Genomic DNA, 20,243 nt, shown 5'->3' with positions numbered 1-20,243 from the left:
AAACCTACAGAATGGCAATGGTTGGTGCTCAGATGTGCCAGGTCCCCAAGGATGCTTAGGGTCTACCAGAGGAGCCTTCTTCTGCCAAAACCAATTTGCACAATAAAGCCTTTTAAGTGCTACCAGAGAACCTGCTCCATGCTTAGTTGACTTCTCCCTGTTTGCCTGAAGCCATTTGTGACCGGAGAAAGATATTCTGGTTTTCATGTACCGGTTTCTAAAAGGACGTCTAGGCCAAGCTTTCCTCAGAAAATCGTCATAAAATGATATTTGTTATCACTCTAGTCTGTGTTTTCATGTATCAAAGAAATCTATGAAATCATTCTGTGTGATTTCTACAGAATTCTGTGCAGAGGTGGTGGCACTTCACCCAAATCAAAGGTACAGTGAAAGTCAAATCTGTCTGGTGTTTTCCTCAGGCAGAAGTATGGAGTGCAGGGTAGAGGCAAGAAAAGGACCTATGCCCTTTTCTTTGTTCATCTTTTAACAGCAGTTATCATGGAACTCAAGCCATCCTCTAAGGAAGGGAGAGAGGAGGACAAGCATGCGAGCTTCGAGAGTTATCACGTGAAATGAACAGCAGTAGATCCGAAAGATGTTACTGCTTTAAAGGAGAGGACAGTATTTATTTTCAAGTAAAGTGAACATCTCACACAGGACGTCCCAGCTCTTCAGGTGTAAACATCTGCATTGTTCTATCTGTTAGGGGTAAATTCACTGCCAAGGATATCGATTGTTGCCCGCTTACCTGGCCTCAGTGGTGTCAGTATTCAGTGATCTGCTGCCCTGGCCACTCTGCGCTCAACCACCAGACTGGTCTAGCACAGGATACAGGTTTGTAGTCCTGCGCTGGCTGATTTGGCCGGCAGCAGATGGTTGTGATGCTGATTCTGTTAAAATTAATGATCTAAGTCCTGTGCTGAGAAACCAGAATTGTTTAAAGGTACAACATGTGGAATTAATCGTAAAAGAACAGTACTGGTTGTAATGTGATTAAAATCTGTGATTACAATAGAGTAAATATATATATATATTTTTTAATGCATTTAAGAAAAATTGATGCTCTAAAAGTGGTACGCGGTCAGGTTTCCTTGATGCGGAATTAGCCCCAGGTAATGCGTCTCTTGCCGTTAAGTTGTTCACAGTTCCCTTGTAACAGTTATCTGCCTCAGTAGGATGTTGGGCTCCCGGTAAGAGTTCTTTTGGAAAAATACATCCAGCAGTGCAGATAGGGCCCTGTACTGAGTCTTGGTGTTTCTGACCAAAGCCTTCAGACGCTCACCTTTGTCAGGCCTACGGGCTGCAGGCTGCCAAGGGCTGCTGTGACATATGGGGTCAGTTGCTGGCAAGTTCCTTTTGTCAGAGAAATGGGTCAAGGCCACAGAACATAGGTCAATGCCACAGACAAGACCTTCTGAATGTGGGGTCTATTGCAGACCTGTGCAATCTATTGGAAGTGCTGCAGAGGAGGAAGAAGGGCATAGTGGCAGTGGAGTTTGGCCCATAGTTTAGAGTCTTTGACAGATACAAGTTCTTATGCTCTGCTGGCACCTGGTGGAACTTGGAGCTGCAGCTAAGACGTTCATCCTTGCAACATCACATGCTCTTTGTCCCGTTGTTGACATTGCACACACTTTAACATCGTGATGACATTACGGAAAGCCACATCACACAAGGATTAAGCCAGAAGGCACCCATTATATATACTATTTATTAAAATCCTAGAAAAATAACAGTCGGAAACACCTTCAAAAAGGAAAGCATAGTTTTAAAAGAACATTATTCAGATTGGTTACTGTAAAGACTGGAGGGGGGTGTCTGTACTTCTGCTCTCTATATGGTAGACGAGAGGCACAGAGGACCCCAGACAAGATTTTCTATTATTGGTAACGTAGACGAGCAATCAAGGCTTAGCTTCTCAGGAGGTGATGCAGGCTGGTTCTTAAGTACAGTGTAGTCCCCAAGCCCCCCACAATGGAATGTCCACACAATCTATTAGTTAAAACACAGTCTTTATATAATTAATATTCAAGGTTTTGTACACTATCACGATAACTCACTTTGTGATCAGAAAATCAATAATGGTAAATATATACAATTCTAAAGTGGTACCACAATTATTATTAGATCTCATTAAAGTGCATCAACTATACTGTCAAAATGCCACACAGATCAATAAAGAGGAAACCAGCAGTAGAGAGGGGAAGGAAAGCAAGATGGTTGAACAATTGGCAGAATACTGGCCTTTACCAACTAGGCACAATTCTGTGTGGAGATCCCCCCACCTTGGCAACCTGTAAAGCAAAGATGTATCACAAGCCCAGTCAATATATTGTTCTACAAGTCTTATTTCCCTCTTCAATAGTTCTACAGCCCCAATGTACCTGGAATTGTAGTGTTCGTCATTGGGGAATCGACGGCCCTTCTTGAGTGCCCTCCCTTTAAGGCAGGAGTCACGGGTCGTCAAACATCCGATGGTGAACAGGGTGAACTACGCCGGTACAGTGGCAGCTTCGTTCCTAGCGGTGCTTGTCGATGATGGAGCGTTGGCGTCCTGCAAGGAAGAGGCGTACAGGGCACCTCGGTGACGGTAGTTCTGGACCACAAAGAGATGTTGAAGACTGTGGCCCAGCAAGGGCATCGAGTCATCGGCGTCTCTGTGGTCTTTGGGAGGCGGGAAACCAAGGCGGATGCTCCTAAGCGCATCGACGGTCGGGCCTTCTCCAGCGGGATAAAGCGGGCGGCGAGGCAGACAAGAGCATCCTTGGTTCAAATTAAGTTCTTAGGCAAACGGGAGCATGGCGGCTCCATTTGGCGACAGCGGTCGTCGACAGTGGCGGACAACAGTCCGGGTGCTTCTCTTTGGGATTCCGCGGCAGTCCCTGTCTCTGTTCGGCAGTCTGTCATAGGTCTATCTACCAGGGAGCTTTGGCAAAGATCAGCTGGTGCACGATGGTGCCTCGTAGCTCGGGAACAGATTGATGAAGGAGAGCAACAGCAATTCTTCTCTTCCAGCAGGGCTTCAAGGTTAAGCTTCAGTTTCACTCCAGTTACTCTTCAGCTTCTGAACACGAATTCTAGCAGCGAGCGGCCCCCAGATATAATAGTTGATCTCCCATTCATTCTGCTGGGTCACACTCAGGCAACCAATCGGTCAGAAGGGCATTCATGCAGGCAGGCATCCAATCAGGTGCCTATTGCATTCAGGTCATTCACTTCTCTCCAGACACTCACAACAAGTTGTGTATTGGGACAAGTACTCAGCCATTCAACACTCCACACTGCATTCATACCAGTTTCAGGCAGGGCTGTCTCGGTCATTGTGTCAAACACCAGATAATAGACACCCACAACACAGAATGCGTATTCGTCACACACTCCATTCATCCAGATCCCACCCACAGGCGTACCCACAACATACAGTCATTGGGAAGGCTCCAGCCAGTCTGTCCTGGACTTCACAACACCACCATAAATGGATCTTCCACCCAAGAGCCAGTCAGGGGGAAGGGACAGAGTCAGGGCTTCCCGGGACTTCGGGAAGATCACGGCAACAGGCGATGGAAGGCAAGGGGCAATGACGGCCATTTTGTCTCCATCAGGAATCTACCGATTCCAATGACCGGGCCTAGGCATCCCAAAATGGAGGACGCTCTGGGCACCAGTTGATTCAGCAAGGAGCTGCCACCAGCCCGTACTGTGCTCCGTGGGCCACACACAGGTGCCCAAAAACATACACTAAGGGCACAGGGTTGTATCCCCACCCATGGGTGCCATAAGGGTATCCCATGGGTCTTTACACCAAACCAAAGGAGAGAGCTGCACCGCCAGGAGTCCCACATGAACTCCTGCGCGGAAAACACGACAGAACACACAATAAAATGCAGAAAAGGACAAGGATATGGAGGCCCTGTCCCTCGATGCATTTCCAGCATCACAGTTACATCACAAGCGCTGTTCAGCAGTCCACACGGACTAGTAGCAGCAACTTAGTTGTTCCATTCCGAACACATAGATTACAGTGCTCGGCTTTTAGTCATTTCTGCGAGATGATCAAACAGCCATATTCTTCTGCCATGAAACGATTGGCTAAGTACACATGCCAAGTGGCTCACCCTCCAAGGGCTCTGCACTTCGTAATGACATGTCTGTCTGTGAGAGGGTATGCAAACTTCATCTCATAAACAGGTGTACAGTAGTGCATGAGGACTGATTAAAAAAAGAAATGAGGGAGTGGTGCTTGGAACCCATCCAAAATAACTGCACCCCTTTGAACTCTGTCCCACTTACATATGTAATTTACAGTATAAATATTTCCTTGACCAGCCGGTCATCAAACTGGGATATTGATGTTGTGGACATGTGTGCTGACGTCGTGATGTGCAAGTGGATTGAAGCCAACTACCTAAGGAGCCCAGTTTGACAACAGGAGTGTTGCGGTAACGATACAACCGCACTGCCCAATCCCGAGTTCGGGGGAAAGTGGGAGGATTAATTTCCAGCTCTGAGCTGGAGGTGAATGTGCCGACTTTCTGCCCATTTTTGGTGTAATTACCGCTGTGCAATTACCACAGCAGTAATTGCGCTGAAAATGCCCCATTAAGACGTTTGGACTCAAATAAAATAGGGACTTAGACCGCCACAGCAACTTGTGATCTGGCATTAATACCGCCGGGCCAAGCTGCAGTAACGATAATTGCGTTGGGTGGTATTCCAAAGGATTTACTGCTGGGATACTGCCCAACTTTGGATAGAGGCCTAAGAATCGCGAATTTTGGGCCTCAGCTGAGAGCAGAAACTGGCCCCTACCTACTACTGATGATTATAAACATGAATTCCCCATCCCTAGCTGCAGACCCAAGTGAACAGGTTTACGTACAAGGTGAAGCCAGGAAATAAACTACATGACCCACCAGTGGTAGATGTGACATTCAGGCAGGACCTTTGGCTCACTGAGAAGAGGCGACCAAACCAAAGAACGGCTCCAGAGGGGATGCAGTAATATAGAATGTGGATTATTCAGACTATGAGCAGAGCAGGGGGTGATCCTAGAGGAGGAAAGAGGACACCAGGATCGAATAGCAACATCTGTGGATGTGCTAGTCAGATTCTCCCTGTGACATGGTGCAGCCATGGTACGACATTGTTAAATGTTTTAAAAAAAAAAAAACCTGAAAAAACTCATAGGGCGATGGGAAAGGACATATAAGGTGTCAGGGGGTTGGGAATATGTAGAAAACAATACGATAGGGGGCTTGGGAGGGTAAACCCTCCCACCCCCACAATTAATGTAAACAAAATTCAATGAGGATTTTTGCAAAAACAAATTCGTTTAAAAAAAAAAAAGAGCGTTGATGTAATAACATAGAACCTCAGACATAACAGGGCCTGATGCATATCCTACCTCACTGCATGCTTGTATGCCATACAATTGAAAAAAACAGACTTATATAGTTTGGACCACGATATATAACAAATCACAGTATATAAAGTGTCACATAGAGAAAAATCGCAGCTAATCTAACAGTGAAAGCTGGCCCAGTGGCAAATGGAGGCTCCTGTGAACTGTACTGATTTACTCTCTGCTATAAAGCAAACACCCTTCCTGCTCAACAGAATCAAAGAGGATAAAAGGGATGCAGATAAAACTGCATCCTTTCATACTCCACTTCAAGAAAGACCTGAAGACCTTACTCTTCAAATAAAAAACTCGCCAATCACTGTTTACCACTCAGTCCTAATGCTGCCCTTTTTGATCTCCCTTCTGCCCTGCTCCCCTATTCCTTTCAGCTCCTCTGCTACCTGTGCCCCTTAACCTGTAACCCCTTGGGTGCGTCACTTACATACAGCGCTCTGTTGCTTCCCAGCTAGGTTCTTGCTTTAGAAATCTCATACATACACTCAAGAAAACTCAGAAGGACAAAGGATTCTGGAATTTCTGTAAATTGATGAACCTCAAGGTTGGGACAAAATATGTGTGGTCGTATGGAGGCACCAAGGATTAAAGGCGATTTTGGAGTCTCGGGCATCACTAACATTCACACTAATGCTGTCCCCAGATCGTCTCAAAAGGATTTAGGTCATGAGATTCCAGGGGAGTTCATACCCAAGTGAGGCCTTGTTCCACCATAAAGGCTCCTGCAGGGGAGTGTTAGGTTCATTGTCCTGTACAAAGCATAGCTTAAGGGTTTCTTCTAGGTAATGGCATCTCACACTTAGCAACATTCCCCTTATAATAATGTTCTCTTTAAAGACTTTTGTTCATTATGCCCTGAAACTTTAGCAGGCACCATAGGCATTTCTTGGTGATGTGGCCCCAGACATGTACTTTGACTGGATGCTTCAGGGAGGCTTGCTTGCAGGGTGTCTTTCCTTCCTTCTAGTGTGATGGTAGTCTTGTCTGTCTACACAGGATGGCCTCAACATCTTCCCGCTCCCCCTCCGTACCTTCATGTGGGCCACGCCCTTTTTTATTATGATGTTGTGGAACAAAGGACATATTCTATGTCAAGACCGGAGGCGATCATTATTAAAACTATTTAATGCCACTTCTCAGCAGCTCAATTCAAAAACTTTACTTTTCCATTTCAACACTCAGAAAATAAACAGATCCTAAAGAGTCCACAAAAACTACAGTCAACCTGTACTACAACTCCCCAGAAGTCCCCAGGATCCTGTAGTTTGACCTTAAACACATAACCAATCCAGTCCCAGCAACAGTTCTATCAACGCTGTGCTAGTGACCACCCAAACCAAATGCATGAGGGAGCTAAAGGAGTTGAAATAAGGCATAGTTATAATAAAAGAAATCAGCCCTGTCCCGATCACTACCAACGAAATCGGCACTGTCCTAGTTATCATCACAAAATAATGCACAGAAGCGGGAAAGAACCCCAAGGAGTCAGAATAAGGATATTAAAATAGCCTGTGCTGGTGACCACCCGAATATACTTTAACTGATCTTGCAGTCCTCTGCTTCCTGTCTAGAGTTTAGAGAGCATGATGGTTTTCCTCTATGCTGAACTTCATGACATGAACTCATAAAACTATTGCATTTGGCTGCCTCATGGTCTTCTCATCGTCTTGTTGCAGGGGGAAATGCAAATATGTTCTTGTACAGACATCTAGAGTGAAGCACCAAAGAAAAGGAAATCTTACTGTACAAACATCAATGGAAAACATGCACCAAATAATACCATTCTGGCCTAAATAATCATAATTCTACGCTCCTACATACATATTTGCCATCTATGGACAACCCCACTGCATTCTGTATGCATATTTGCAACCACTACTTTAGTTCCAGTAAGCCCATTTGGAACAATTTAAGTCTAGAAAAAGTGTGAACAAGAATGCACAACAAATAACTGTAAGATTGTCTTCAGTTTGGTGGTCCTTTAAATTGGGAGGAATGGTAAGTGGAGGGCTAAATAAGGGGTGTACATATCTGCAGTTTAACTGTTTTACTGAGTAGCATCTTAAACACATCCATCAAGGCATGACATCTCTCGTCTCTGCACTTCCGTTCTATCTCTTAGATCATCATCATCCTTTCTTTCTCAAATTTTCCAACACCTTTAGTATCTGATTCTCCCCCGTCTGTAACATCTTACTGTAGATGGGATCTGCACTCTTTCAATGCTCCCCTGTTTGTTTCATCATGTACTGTTACTCTTCCCTCTCACACTTCTTTTTCCGCTTTACCTGCTGATGAGGCTGCCACTATCTTGTCATCTCCTATTTCTTCATTGGATGATCTTTATCCAACTACTACGTTTATCCTTCTTGTAAACCTCCTCAACCCTGGCTTTCCTCACATCTTTGCGCCATGCGACGTGTACTTTGTCAAACTGAGCGTTGAACGTCTAAAGGAGATCATTTGTCTTACACTTCTTACCATGTACTCTATTATGCTCTTGCTTTCTGCTAAACCCTCCTACTTTTCTGATCTTCTTCAAACTCAGTCAACTTACCCTAAACGTCTATTTCAAACTCTCTCATGTCTTCTTTCTCCTGCAACTCCTGTTCACTCTAGTAATTCTACTCTATCTGCTTCTGATTTTGCTCTTTTCTTCTTCTCAAAGGTGTACTCTGTTTGGGCTGCCATTGAGTCTTCTATTCCCACTCCTAGCGTTATTGTTCCTCCATGGCCTCCTAAAACTACTATCTCTTGTTTCTCTCCTATCTGGAATGATGAGCTCTCTCTCATGTTAACACAGGCTCATAGTACTGCTTCTCCATGTGACCCTATTCCATCAGTTATTCCTAAAATCTACCCTTCTCTTGTTTCATATCTAACTTCCTTTTTCTGTACTTGTCTCTTGACTTCTGTTTTTCCTGCCTCCTTCAAGCATGCTTCTATTCTTCCTATTCTAAAAACAAAACGTCCTCTGATCCTTCTTTGGGCTCTAACTTTTGTCCTATTTCTATTTTACCGAATCTCTCTAAAATACTCGAGCTTCTTGTTTACTCTCATGTTTCTACTTTTGTTTTTTTTTATCTATTCTTCCATGCTTTCAGTGAGAGTTCCAGCCTTTTTATTCCACAGAAACTGCCCTTCTTTCCATCTCTAACTGTCTGCCTTCCGCGTGTTACTCTAAACAGTCATCTCTGCTTATTCTTTTAGACTTGTCTGCTGCTTTTGATACAGTTGATCACTCTTTTACTTTCTTCTCTTTCTTCCTTTGGGTTCTCGGGGTCTGTTCTTTATTAGTTTTGGTCATATCTATCCCAATGGACCTTCTCAGTCTCTTGGCTAGATCAACTGCTGACCCTCTGTCCACCGCCCATTTATCTTTTTCCTCTATGCCTCCTCTTTGGCTGAAATCACAACTTTTACAGACAACACTCAACTTTTCTTATTTTTCCTTTTTCACTCCTGAAATTCACAATAAACTCTCAACATGTCTAGTAGCCATCACTTCTTGGATGACGGAACACTTTTTGGTATTAAATTCTGCCAAACTGAAGTACTCTTTTTCCCCTCCAACACTATCCCATCTCCTCTTCCAACCTCCTCAATATCCTTCCCTCCTTCTCAGCTTCCTATCTCCTCTATGGTTCATAACTTGGGACTTTACTTTGGTTCTGATCTATCTTTTACACATCATATCTCACTATCTTCTCGAGCCTGTCGTTATCACTTTTATAACATCTGTAATGCTTGTCCTTTCTTAACCTTTGATGCTACTAAACTTTTGATTTCTTCACTTATCTTTTCTTGACTCTGTTTCTCTATTTGGTCTTCCTTTTTCTTGTCTTGCCCCACTGAAATCAGCCTTCAATGCGTCTGTGTGTCTTCTCTATCTTCTCCTTTCATTCTCATCTCAAATTCAATTTTCTGTGCTTGGTCTTTAAATCTTTCTACGGTCTTGTGCCAATCTATCTTTCTTCTCTGGTATCTTTTTATACTCTGACTCGTTCTCTTCGCTCCCAGCCTCAATGTCTTCTTGCAGTCTCTCGTCCTCCCTGTGCTAATTCCCATTTCCGTTCTTTTTCATTATTAGCACCTTTTCATTGCAATTCTCTCCCACTTTCTGCTCCATTTCCCTGTACTCTTTATCTGTTCCTCACTAAAGACTCATCTTCTTGAAACTGACATACAAGGTTGAGTGTTTTATTATGTCATATGCATTTTCATTTTATGGTACCATTTTTATAATCTATGTACAGCGCATTGGTTTAAAGCGCTTTATAAATCCCAAGTAAAATACAAACAAAATACACCTTAATCAGGGCTTTTTGACTTTTTGCTGAGGTCAACATCTTCATATCTTACAGAATTTCCCTATAACTCTCTCTCTCGAGCCCCTCATACATCCAACATTACATTGTTTATTAACTTGCAAATCTGTCTTGGAATCACAACCCAACTATCACATCACTTTAGGAAATATCCACCTCCCCGCTTCTGTAGCACCATGGCTTTTCTGAACGTATTGACATAGACCCATGCTCTAACAAAACATTCCCCCTGCTGCATTCTTTCCAATTTATGTTTGTGGCATCTATTTTCCAATCTCCCATCCTTTTATCGCTCCCATGCTCATTTTCTTTCTTCAAGCACACTAAGTTATGGGCACCCCTGGCGGACACACAGTACGCCACTCAGGGCCAGGCACAGGGGTTCTAAAACAAATACAGTCGTGATTTGGTGTAGTATAAAACCATATAAACATATCATATCAGTAAGGCAGCATTTCCCCACAGCAACCCAAACCCAAAATTCAAACAGGAAGTCGGAAGATGAAAGAGGGTTACCTTTTTGTTTGCTCACCTTCAATGCAAGTTTTTCAGCACTTTTGTGGTTTCTTTTTTATTGATACTGTTTTAGTTGTGTACCTTTTTTGCATTGTACATTTCATTGTATTATCATTGTTTTAATTTTGTATATGTGTGCCTCTTCCAAAGCTCTTTGGAGCATTAATCGTCCTATATAGACCAATAAATAAAAGTAGTGCCTTCTGGTGTTGCCTTGACCACCCCGCCCCAGGATTTTCAGATTCTCCGCCAGGTATAATGGGGCTCTTTTTGTCATTGTCTTGTTGCTAGTAGATGCTGTCTTGTAGTTGATGTTACTTATAAGGGTAGGGAATGCAGTTCCTTGATGGACCAGAGCTGTGTAGTTGAGTTTCTTTGCACTAGTGATCGGGTGAGCTGTGGTTCGGTGAGCAATTTTAAGCGGGTAGAAGGTGAATACTGGAGTATCGGCGAGGTGTGTGTTTCCGTATCTCCTTGGGAGAGAACAAGTGCTTGAAGAAAACCTAAATCAAGTCTTGACAAAAAAGAAATATTGACCTCCTTCTTGTATCTCTATATAGACACATTAGGTCTTATCATCAGAAAGAATGTTATTTTGGAAACTGACCTCCTTAAATTTGGAATGTGGGAAAACACGTGGCTAGCTCCCAAAGAGATGTTGGTGCAGCTTGCAAAGTGCTCCTCGCATTCTGCACATGCATGGCAGTATGTTGATTCATATAGAGCACTTGCATGCCGGATGGAGGCACGTTGCAAGCAATGGAACACCATGCAGGCACACCCGACAGTAACATATGCATTTGATGCTTGGCGCATGCATATTTGCAGCCATTGGGCTTAGATGAGAATTTCTAGCAAGTGCTGTGTAGACCTCTGTTTGCATTGTGCTTTTCCCTCATCTACCATGGGGGGGATGTGCAGGAAGACAGAGGCATCGCAACCTTCTCTTCATAAATCATGGGTGCAGTGTGGAGGACAGCAGCTCCTCTCGAACATCCTTTCATGCTTCACATTCAGTGGGTGGTCAGAATTTGCATGTGCAAAGGCAATTGTGCAAGCAGATTTCCTTCGGCAATCCCAGATCTGCCAAATATGATATTATATGTCAATTGCATGGCCCCTTGGCAAGCAAGGAACAGAAACATTTGGTAAATCGGCCCGCACAAGGGCAGAGTAGTCATGTAACATCATGTGGCACATGTGAGTTGGACAATAAGTGCAATGTGCATGTGGACTGAATCGCGAACTGTGTGTGTGTGGGTGTTTTAAAGCTTCTAAATACGCTGGGGCGAAAATTATGTTATTTCTATGGCTGCTCTCTTTACTACATATTGTTGTTACAAAGTTGCTTGCAAGCCTCTGAGCATCATAAAGAGTCTGGCGGTAGGTGGAAAACTGGTGGTATTTGGAAAACAGTCTGTTTTACTGCTCTGTGCTATTTTGGATTTGGGACCCCAAACCCAGTAAAATCTCCTGCTTTCAAGTGGTTGCAAAACATGTAGTAATTGAGGCAGTAATGGTTGGTGGTATTAGTCCATGCCGCAATTTCACCTCCCTGAATTAGGTTTAATGGGACTCCAAAAATGGAGCGTAACCCTAACTGTGGCATTGATCGGTATTTACCACCTCCGGTAATCGTAATTCAGTTTGACTGAATTAGCTAACATATACCACGAAACTCCTAATGAGCTGCTCTGTGTGTATCATTTATAGAATCTAGGACAGGCATCTGCAAATGAATGGCTTCCCATAGTCCCTGGACCTTAGCTGCCATTGGGTGGAGTACGGTTTCCAGTGAATCATGTTTGCCCTCATATAAGGTTATGGCATGGACATCTTCTGGTCAGCTGAATATATAATGATCTGCTGGTGTCAAACCTTGACTTGTTACTAGTGAATGGAGCCGTCCACTGTTGAGTGCTTTCTGATGTTATTGAATGGGTTCCCTCCAGCAGTTGCGGGTTTGCGAAGGGTCAGGTTCCCGTCCGTAGGTGCGGGGACATGGCTGTTTGAGAAAGGCATACACTGAGCTGCTGGTATTAGACACTCACCTAGAGGTGAAAGGACTGAACTTGGCTGCTGGTGAGTGGAATGGACTTTAGGTCTGAGCAGTTAGTGGAAGTGTTTGGAAAGTATTTTGCAGTCAGCAGGAGGAGCTCATGGTTTGTGCAGAAAACGCGTTTCATTTTGCCTGGCTGACAGGGATTTCATTCAGTTTACCAGCTGGAAGTTTAAGAAACATTCCAGCACCTCTGCGGGCGCATCTGAGAAGTGTTTGGAAAGTGTTTGGCAGTTGGCAGGCAGCAGGTCGGAGGGTCGGCGGTAATATTACATACCTGATTTAAGATTCATTAAGGATATCTTCTATTCTGAAATGGGGTCTGATCGGCTGGTATATAAGGTGGAACCTTACAGAGGTACCACAAAGTAAAAGTGGGCAAGAAGGAGAGCAGCGCTTGTTAAAGGAGCTTTTGCAAGCTGACATCAAGGAGTCGGTGAGAAATGTACAGGAGAGTTGTGACGAATCAACCTCCAGGGCACCAGTGGTCCAGGGATGAATATCGGTTTCTAAACCATCAATCAGCCTCACACCACTACTGCAACAGAAGGGATCCAAACAGATTGGAACACCACTAAATTATAAACCTCCTTGTCCAATTTTGGTAACATGGACGGAATGGCAGCCTTGTCTCTGTAAGGTCATGGATCGTTGGTTAGTTGCAACACAGTCCAGTCAAGGTTGTATACAAGTATCTAATTTATTATTATTACAACAGACAGTTCTAGCACACTTCAAATCACTACGCACCCTGTAACGCAACAGAGGACAGACAGTTTTACGAAGGAAAGGGATGCACTCTGGATACTGACAGGAGAGTAGTCGGTTAAGCAATCAGTCTTAACTGTTCAAGGTTATTTGGTTTCAGCACCAAGGGAGCACGGTTCGTTAATGTTACTAGAGGTGTTCGGAGAAGGACCAGGGGGACAGAACCACAATGTACCTGGTGCTTAAGATGATCTTGATGCTCGACAGCATGGAGTCGGATCCAGGACACTTTGCAGCTCCTGCGACAGAGTCCAACATGGGAGACAGCTGTGGATATCAGGTGGCAGGGAGTTTGGCAAGCAAGGCTGGATGGACGGCGGCAGGCTGGCCTACACGGCAGCGCAGGGTCAAGAATTGTCTCTGCGCTTGTTAGCAGATCTGGAATACTGGTAGAGGCGCCTCGGATGACTTTAGTGACTGTAGCATGACAACAGTCTGTGGTGCAGCCAGTCGCGGTTTGAGGGATCGACTGCCTCGAAAATGTCCTTAAAACGTAGACGCTGGTTAATGCACTCCTCTTACCTTCTTTGCAGGGCTTATGTCGTCAGCTGAGAAGAGTGTTTGCAGGCAACAGCCTTGTCCTTTGTTCAGAGACTCTTCCAATCTAGGAAGCTTGCTGGCAGAACCTATCAGGGCATGCTGTGTGCTGGCTGGGTACCGGTTCTGGAGCTGCTGGATGGATCCTCTGAGTCTGGTATCTACCTCTGTTCCCTGGGAGATGTTTAGGGGAGGGATCTTGCTTCCCTCTTGGAAATCCTGGCCTTCCTTCACTGGTGGAAGATGTAAGGCCGACTGTACCTTCAGCCAGGGTGCAAATGAGTCTTTCTTCTTACTCCTTTCGAAGTCGTTGGATGATCTGCTAAGTGAGGAGCTCAGCCCTCTTTTAAAGCCAAATGGGCCCCAGTGATTGGTGCAGGCTAAGCCTACCTTAGTGAACCAATCCTGGGTCGCTACCAACAATCTTCTGTTATGCGTGAGGTTAAGACCAGACTGCTTTGCATCAGGAAAGGTAAGAGGTGGCAACATGTACTCCTAAGTCCCACCTATTTCCTGTCTGTTGTAGATCAAAGTGTCTCTCTGGTTAACCAAGCCCTCTGTGGCTCTTGATCATAGTGCAGGTCTCCCTTGAAGTTTGGTGCGAGAACAGACTTCTGCCTCCCTCAAATCACATACTTCGTCCATCTGAATGGGGTCCGCTTTGCAGGGGTTGCCTATGGTAAATATTGGACCCAGACATGGCATTCACTGTCCTTCATACAGAGGGGTGGGAACTATCTTCAAGTTGACTCATTGCATATCCAAGAGGTGTTAGTCCTGGCTTTCTCTTGTCCATGTTGCGATCAAGCCTGATGCAGGCCTGTTCCAATTAACTCCTATTAGAATGCTCTTAGACAATAGGAAAGTAGATCCATAGAGCCTTTGATATTTTAATTAGGCTGCCTATGGTCAGAGGAAGGTGTCACCTTCCCCCTTCTTGAGATGCTTTGATGTTCCTATGGCTGTCACATTCCAGCTGAACATGACGGGGGAAGACGGCGCCTGTAGGTTGTGTCCTCCCGGAGTACACGTGAATATGCATTTGTTGTGTAGTGAGCAGGGAAAATGTGTGTGGAATGGCCTCACACATTTTCGGAAGTTGATCTCCCATCATTCATTTTCATTTCCAAACAATCAGAAAAGCCCAGGCGAGCGCACACTCCCCGTGCGGATTGTCGAATTCCTCGCACAAGTTTATATCCTTTTGAGGTTGGGGTATTGCGACAAAAGGAACCTATGCTGGATCAAGGATCCCCGGGCAGATGGTCCATTTTATTCCCATTACAAACACCCTTGAATTTTGGAAAGAAAGGCCATCATGTAAACCCAAACGTAAAAATAACTACTTTTTTTCCAAAATTAAATACACCGTACTCGACGCTCTTGTTTGAGAATGGTGATTTTCCTTTAGCCTTGGCTCATGACATATCAGATTCCGAGAGGCAGGGGAGTAATCGGGTGGGAATTCCATTGCTTAAAACGAGTAATTGAATTGATATTTTATTTCTATTGCGCTCATACACAAGAGTTTCAGAGCTTACTAGGCCCAGTGACATTGAGAATGCACAAGTGCATGGGGGAGGGAGAGGGGAAAAGTGCGAGGAAGGGTGGAGAAGTGGAAAGTGCAGAAAAAAAGGAGAACAGAATAAATAAATAATAAAAGCAACAAACGTGGTAGTGCAGCCAGCAAGTGGCAAGTGCTGAGTTTAAGGCAGCAGATAGGGTAGGGTAGATAGTACAGGAATAAAAAGTGGGGGGGACTGTATGGGTACAGATACAGACCCCCGTGCAAGGGGTTGCCCAGAGGCAGTGCGGGAGGGTGGCAAGGTGAACAGGAACCTGGGCACAATGGACATAGCGTGGCCAAGTGCACAGTGCCAAGAGAGACCAGATCAGCAGGGGAGAGGGGGGCAAAGACAGAAGCAAAGAGGAACGTCTTGATGTGCTTCCGGAACCGGAGATGGTTCTCATCAGGTTTTAGAGTAGCAGGGAGGCTGTTCCAGAGGGAGGCCCCAGCCGAAGGCAGAGATCTACCCCCAGCTCGTTTCTTTGAAAAACTACTGACCCTGAGGGAGTTAAAGGTAGAGGAGCGAAGAGCTCTAGAGGGGAGTGTTTAGGGTGAATGAAAGTGTTTAGGGTGAATAAAACTGTTGAATATCAAATAGATTTACGCATCCCTAAAATCATTTCTGAAAGGAGCGGAGTGGCGAGTGAAGTTAGACTATTGAGAGATTTGGAGCTCACATCAGGTGGACCTGAGCTGCTAGTCGGAAAAGTGATGGATCAATGTTTATCGTCAGAAAAAGAAATGCAAGGGATGAAAGTTTGACAGGAAGATCTTGTGGCAGTACAATCTCACAGATTAAGAGAGGATGAATTGCCCTCTTCAAAAAACAAAGGATGCGTTTTTGATAATTTACCTCCTTCATTATTGGCATTTTCAGCCCTTTACAATTCCCCATCACCTTCTGTAGACTGGGTAGTGTCATCTGACTCTTCTTCCTCTCCTGTTACAATGTCCACATGTGTATAACTCATCTAATATGGGTCCCCCATTGGGGTCTACAACTGTGTCGGCTCTGAACTTTGTCCGTGAATTCCTTGGTCATTTCTTATAATAACATTAACACTAGTTTGATTGAACAAACAGCTATATTGAATATGCTAACATCAAAAGTTGCCTTTTTAGAAGACTACATAGTGGCGAAAAAGTCATACAATCACTTGGGTTATGGAAACACGTTTCCAAATGTTATAAATGGGAATTAGGGGAGGGGTGTGGTGAGTGATGTGAACTCTAACAGAAAACGTAGTGTTGAATGTGAGTTAAGGATGGATAATGAGGATACAGGACATAGTGATGTAATGGTTGTACCGTCTCACCTACTGAAACAAGATTAATTAGCTGTAATTGAATTGAGCAACCTGATAAAGTTGTGGTGGTTGATCTACACGAGGATCCGCTGCTGGCACCTCTGAGGGATTATGAAGTAGAGGTTATAGACCCTCAAGAGGTTCCAGCAGAGACCTTGATTGTAGAAGATCCAAATGTCGTAAAAGAGGAGTTGAATTATGCTATTTTTCATCCAAGGAGGAGATGGAAGCAATGGTTAAAAAGGGGCCACACAAAGAATAAGAAATCCCAAAATGTTAGGCTAGTGGCCCCAGTTCATCTTGGGGTTCCCAAAAATCTTTAAGATCATTGACTCTTGCCCACAAAAACTCAGATATAAATATGGGGAACAAATTTAAAATAAGAAAAGAAGGAGGGAAACATATGGGTGAAACCTCTGAATCATGTGTACAGGAAACTTTGGTTGCCAAACCTATATATCAAATAGTTGCCTCTAATATATACGAGGATGAAGATAAAAATGTCTATGATTTTGATGAGTTGTTAGACCTTTCTACTTATACTCTAGATGCCAACCAAATGTCTAATCATGTAAATAATTCACCAGGTATGTTAAAGATTCAGGAGATTGAGAGGCCTGACCCCTTAGCTGTTAGTTTAAATGTCCATCTTTGTCACAAAGACCCTCTTCGGGAGGAGGTCATAAAGGCAATACATTTAACAGAAAAATGTATCCCAACTTTTCTAAACCTGGAACAACGTAGAAGTAAGATCAGAACAAATAGTGGTGATAGAGAAATCATAAACACACAAGGACAACAAAAAGAAGAGGACTCTGAACAAGTTCAATCTATGCCTATTCTGAATAGATGTTTGTTGTAATGTATTCTCCAACATCGAAAGAATACTATTTTGAAGCATTCCAATGCTTTTGCTGTATTCCATGCAATACCTTGCCTACGTTTGATTGTCTCATGAGTTTTTGAATGTGTAAAGTTTGTAGATGACTCTATTTTAGATATGGTTTTCTTGCACATAAATTCAAGATTGGTTACACATGTTTTGTTAGCGGCAACACCCAACATACTTCCATTTGGTTGTGATATGGCAGAAGTTGATTATTGTGAGAAAACAAAGAAAATGTTAGCCCAAATAGGAAGTAAAGGTAGTAAGGATATGATTTTGAATAATTTACAGTTTATTAAAGTTACCTGCTTGATGAATGATGAAAATGTAAGAAAGTCTTCCCGGAATTCTCAGACTAATCCACCTCTTGATTCTGAATTGAAGTGGTCATGGCTGGCAGGGGCTTTGCAACTTAATAAGAGATAGCATAATAAACAAAAGATCTCTACTGAGACAGTGCTTGGCTCTTGGAATACAAGAGGATTTAGTCACCTTCTTCAGAAACAGTTTACTTCCTCAAATTTAAACAGCTACAATATCTTAATGTTTCAAGAGCCTTGGCTGAAAGTGACACCCTTATGGTTAGCAGTTATTTTTAAATCCAGCTATAAAGGAGCTTTGGGCAGACCAGCGACCAGTCTTCCTTTTGGAGTATGTAATGGTATAGGAATAAACCCTATTGTTTGGAGACCACCAAACCCACTTATTCAAGCTAGAAAGCTGTCTTGGGATTGTAACATCTTTCCCGGTATGAAGCCTATTTTAGCAATAAATATTTTCTGGTATCCCTTCGGTATTGACGCACAACATTTTCTTCAAGAACAGAGAATGGTCCCAGCAGGAAACAATTTATATATGGAAATGAATTCACATTAAATCATTGGTGTTTTTAGTTGCAGTGTACAGGGTAAATTCAACTAATTCATGCAAGTCTAAATCAAAGACTGGAAAGATGGCAACATCAAACTATTTAATCAGGCAACTCATTATTTTGTACCTGGCATTTTGCAAGAATTTTATTTAGCAAAAACTCAATTAATGTAATGTTATCTTTAAACAAGCAAAGAAAACATAAGAGCTAAAATACCGAGTGCTTAGAATGACAACATGAACACATTGGACATATTCAAATGAGCATAAAAGAACACAGTAACTTCTTCAACAAATAAATATGTGTCAGGCAGGCAGTGAAGGAAAAAGAGAACAAACATATTATCTCTTAGGTTAAGCCTGAGTTATTTTACAATATCCCTAACTGTCTGTCTAAAGACATGTCTTGACAAGGGAAAGAAGCCTCATCCACCTAATTGTGGGCTCAGGGGTCTACATAAGGCACCGTTCCAATCCTTCTGACTGTGCAGCCTTGCAGCTATGTACTATGTATTCTAGTAGGATGGGACTTAAATTGTTCATGCTTATTAGATGGAGATGGTTTGCCCTTGAAGAAAAAAAAACAACTTGTATAGGCGAGGTGTTGCATGGTTGGATTTAATGTACAATTGGAAAATGCATGTTCTTATTGGAGAAGGTCATGGAGATCTTCCAGCACATCCAACATGGGCACGTGATACTCAAACAATTTCGTTTGCAGATCATTCCGACCAAAAATAGTGATAATTAAATTGTAAAATGTCATGGGAAATACAATTTGTAGGCTTAAGGAGAGATAAGTAAACCCTGTCTCTGGAGGTGAACACAGGAAGGAATAGATTAAGATGGAATGTTTTGAATACAGAGAAATGTAATGGTCTTTTAAAGAAATTGGTTTTACACCCAGTTGGTTTGTTGGTTTTGTTAGTTTGATATCCCCTTCGAAATACGCTATGGTTTTAACATATATATATATATATTAAGCTATTGAATCGGCTGAAATGTTACAAAGCTTACAGAAAAATGCTAAAGTTATGTTAGATTTTCTTACTATGAAGAATATTGCAGTGTTTTAGAAGCTTATTAAGAAATCAGCTAATTCAGAGGTGGGCATTCAAATAAATCCTATCTCAGAATCTGAGTGGCTTGGACACTTTGTGCAAGTTTATGACAGAAAGCTCATAAGGGTTGAGTGTGAGAGCACAAGAATGTCTGGTCCACGGTTGTTCTATTTTGGAAGTGAGGATATTCAAGAACTAATCCAAAAAGTAAAAACTCACAGCATCAGGCCCGGACAGACTGGTCAATATCATCCTTAAGAACTGTTCTGATTTTTGGGCGGATACACAGCACTGATTTGTTAAACAAATTGTGTATGATGAGAACATTCCAGCAACCTGGAAACTATCTATAAGGAAATAGAATGGCGCCAAAGAACTATAGACCAATTCCCCTTCTTGATATACCAGGTAAAATGTTTGCATCTTTGGTTCTTGTAGTATTAAGTAAATGGGTGACATTAACTGGTATAGTGGATCCGTTCCAAGCAGGTTTTGTAAAAGGATCACATACATCCCTAAATGGGTTTATTTTGAATGTTATCAAAGATAGACCTAACAGTAAAAAAGAAAATATTTGCTTAGTATTTATTGGCCTTGATGCAGCATTCGGTAGCATGGACAGAAAACAGCTATGGTCTAAACTAAAGAAGTGGTCTTTTCCATCTTATTTAATGGACATACTAATCGACTTTTCTTTTGACACAAGTATTGTGGTACGCTTAAATCAAGAGGGTCAACTATCTAGAAAGATAAAGACAAATTGTGGTTTGAAGCAAGGATATCTGTTGAATCCATTGCTATTTAATGAATTTATTTCAGACATATCAGAAACCCTGTATAAAAATTGATGTTTTTCTCCCTGAATCTGTATTGTACCCATTTGCCACCATCTTTACCATCATGATTTGGTATGAATGGACTAGACTGT

At 42.9% G+C, this 20,243-nt stretch overlaps 1 protein-coding gene across 1 annotated transcript in view; it reads left to right on the top strand.

The window, feature by feature from the left end:
- Positions 1-20,243, top strand: part of LOC138577272 (solute carrier family 12 member 2-like) — a 953,949-nt gene that overhangs the window by 707,135 nt on the left and 226,571 nt on the right. The window lies entirely within an intron of this gene.

Source organism: Ambystoma mexicanum, chromosome 1p (assembly GCF_040938575.1).
Source record: "Ambystoma mexicanum isolate Mex_15411 chromosome 1p, UKY_AmexF1_1, whole genome shotgun sequence".
Classification (NCBI taxonomy): domain Eukaryota; kingdom Metazoa; phylum Chordata; class Amphibia; order Caudata; family Ambystomatidae; genus Ambystoma; species Ambystoma mexicanum.
This window is presented reverse-complemented; position numbering and strand designations above follow the sequence as displayed.